Genomic DNA, 3,425 nt, shown 5'->3' on the forward strand with positions numbered 1-3,425 from the left:
ACATAACAACACAACAACATTGTTTCTCGCAGAAGTGTTTTGTAGTTTTCTTTGTATAAGTTTTGTGTGTCACTTGTTAGATTCATTCACAAGTATCTCAATTATTGGTTGACTATCCTAAACGGTATTACTTTTGTATTTTTCTGCTCTGTATTTCCTTTGTTACTGTAAAGGAATCCCACTGACTTTTGAATATTGATCTTCTATCCTGCCACCCTACTAAATTGGTTCACTGCCTGTAACAGTCTTTAGGTTGAATACTTGGGATTATTGTGTGTGTGTGTGTGTGTGTGTGTGTACACTATCATATCATCTGTTTATAGCAATAGTGCAACCATGTCTTTGCTTATCTGTATGTCTTTTATTTCCTTCTCTTGTTGTATTGCCCTAGCAAGTGCTTCCAATTCATCATTGAATAGGAGTCATGAAAGTAGGCATCCTTGTCTGATGTTCGTTTACAAGGAATATACTTTTAGACTTTCTCCATTGAGAATGATATTGGCTCTTGGTTTACGTATATACTTTCCATTATGGTGAGGAAATTCCCTTCTATTCCCATTTTTCTGAGTATTTTAATTATAAAGGGGTGCTGGATTTGTCAAATACCGTTTCTCCATCAGTTACTAGAATCATATCGTTCTTGTTATTTATTTTGCTGATGTACTGAATTATGTTGCTTATTTTTCTTATGCTGAGCCATTCTTGCATATCTGTTAGAAATCCCATTTGATCAAAATAAATTCTTTTTGTGTGTGCTTTTGGATTATGTTAGTCAGGATTTTGTTAAAGATTTTTACATCTATGTTCATGAGAGATATTGGTCTGTAGTTTTCTTTTTTGGTGATATCTTTGCCTGGTTTTAGTATTCGGGTTATTCTTGCACCATAGAATGTCTCTGGGAGTGTTTCTTCTTTTTCTATTTTTTAAAATAATATGAATAGGGAATATATCTTCTCTGAACATTTGGTAGATTTCAGCTGCAAAGGCATCAGGACTTTTTCTGGGGGAATCTTTTATTACCTATTCAATTTCTTCTTTGTACTGGATCTGTTCAAGTGTTCTACATCTGTTTGTTTCAACCTAGGTAGGACAGGAGTTTCAAGGAATTTGTCCATTTCCTCTATGTTTTCAAATTTTTAGAGTATAGCTTTTCATAATATTCTTATATTATTGATTTAATTCCCTCTGGTTCTGTTGTGATGTCACTTCTATCATTCCTTAATCAAGCTTTAGGTATCTTCCCCCCCCCCTTTTGCTAAATTTGTCAGTGATTTGTCAATATTATGGACCCTTTCAAGAAAACCATCTCCTAGTTTTCTTGATGCCTTTAATTTGTTATCTGTTTTCTCTATTATTTATTTCAGCTCTTGTTCTTCTAATTTGCTTTCTTTTTTGTTGTTCTTGTTCCAGAACTTGCTTCTTTGTCAAACACTAGCTGCTGTTCAATGTTGATGAACAAAGGGGAAGCGGGGGGAACTTATTGTTGTTGAAACAGATCTGACTCATAGCTGACTCTCCACTGAGTTTTCAAGGCTATAAACAAGAAAATGAAGTGAGGGCATTTTAACAATCTGTTGCTGGCTTTGAGTTGTTTTGGTATTAGCTTGATCCTTTGAGTCTTAAGGGTGTGAAGGACTGGAGCTGGATCTGGCACGCTGGGAGCTGGGGAGTCTTTTTAGGGACTTGAAGGGCAGACTCCAGCTGAGGTGTGGCCCCTGACCACTGAAGGCAGGAAGCTTGCACTCTTGAACTTTCTGAGGTCGCTCTCTATGCTTGGATGGGGCTTTGGGAGCCGGGTCTGAGCCTCAGGAGGAAAGGGGGAACAATCAAGAGGCTCAGAGTTTGTCTGGCCAAGGGCAGGCAGGGGCCAGGAGGGCTCACAGGAATTTGGGGAGTGAAGACAGGGTGTCCTGGAAGACTCTGTCCAGTGCTTTGCCAAGTGGAGATGGAGAAGACAGCTTGTCCCCAGTGAAGGCATCACCACCATGTCTGGCCACCTTTCTCCTTAAGGGTCATGAGACCTTGGTCCTCTGCAGCCCACAGGTGGCCTGAGGCACTGGGCAGGGGGTAGCTTTTTAGGAGCGTGTCTCCCTGGCACAGTTCCTAGGTCTGAAGGTGTCTGGAGAACCAACAGTCTCACTCTAGAAAGCCTGTCTTGTTCCTGAAGACAGTCTACTGTGGCATCTGTGCTCCAGAGCACCTCTGTCCTCCCGGCCCCCCCCAGGCTCATTCCCACCCTGGTGGGCATGCCCTCTTCCCTCCCAGGAAGGAAAGCAGGAAGGCTCTCTCTACCCCATTTTTACACTGACGTGATTTGACTCCATGCTGGAAGCGGCACTGTTCATCCGCATCGTAGGCCTGGCCAGGCGCCACCGTTGGGTACACGAAGTCCTGCCTGGGAGGTCGGTTGTTGAGGCACAGCCCCAGGCCCGAGTACAGGAAGCTGGTAATGTAGTTGCGGCTGCAAGACGCCCACACGAAGGGATTGATCTTCATGGTAATATGGGCAGTCATGTGCTTGGCTGGGTCCTGGCCACGGGCACCACAGCTGTTCCCCACACCATGGTGGTTCATGCCGAACGTGTGCTGGATCTCGTGAGCGATGGTGAAAGCAGTGTCCAGGCCGGGGTCTTCGTTGATGCTGCAACTCCTCTCGCGTTCGTACATCCCGCCCACGGGAGCCAGGCCTAGCATGCCACATGGTTTATTCTTGTAGGTGCAGATGTCATAGAGCGTGATGAGCACTGCTGTGTCATGTTTGGCCACAGTGTTCTCTGGGATGGCGTTGCTTGGCCATTGCGGTTCACGATGGATTTCTGCCACTTATTGAAGCTGTCCAGGGATTTCCCAGCATGGTGGGTGATCTCCAGGGTAGGCTGGTCCTCTGAGAGCAGGAAGAGAGGTGTGACAAGGATGTTAACGTTGTTTCCCAGACTCGAGTCCTAGAAAAGTTTGGCAACAATGTACGTATTGCTCCACATCCCGGCGCCGTGGATAGGCTACCATCATCTTGTCGGCCACCGCCAGCGTCTCCACGTAGTGCTCTCGGCCGACCAAACGCTTCAGGCCTGGCTGGCCTCGCTCTGCCTCGTTCCCTGGGGGCCTGGCTAGCAGGAGCTTCAGGGTGCGTAGCCGCCATGATCTCTCCTTCCACAGCTTCTCGTCTCTCACTCCACAGGCTGTGCCCAGGTGTGGATGGCGCAAGGATGAGCACTTGTACACCAAGTGGTGGCCACTTTCTTCCGGGTCCGTCTCCCCTTGGTCCCACCTTGTAGGGGCTCGATCAGATATTCTTCCTCATCTGCAACAATCAGGCCATGCAAGCCTTCACAGGTGCTGATGACCACATGTGAGCTGCCGGCCTGGCCTTGCAGGTGGCCAGCGTAGAGGCAGTGGGGCCGGGCAGCCCTCTGCCAGGCCAGGCC

At 46.8% G+C, this 3,425-nt stretch overlaps 1 pseudogene; it reads right to left on the reverse strand.

Annotated features, from left to right (window-relative positions):
* Nucleotides 1–2,226: 2,226 nt before the first annotated feature.
* LOC102865773 lies at nt 2,227–3,425 on the reverse strand (annotated as a pseudogene).

This window comes from Elephantulus edwardii, unplaced genomic scaffold, assembly GCF_000299155.1.
Source record: "Elephantulus edwardii isolate Elephantulus edwardi_28Jun2011 unplaced genomic scaffold, EleEdw1.0 scaffold00303, whole genome shotgun sequence".
Lineage (NCBI taxonomy): Eukaryota > Metazoa > Chordata > Mammalia > Macroscelidea > Macroscelididae > Elephantulus > Elephantulus edwardii.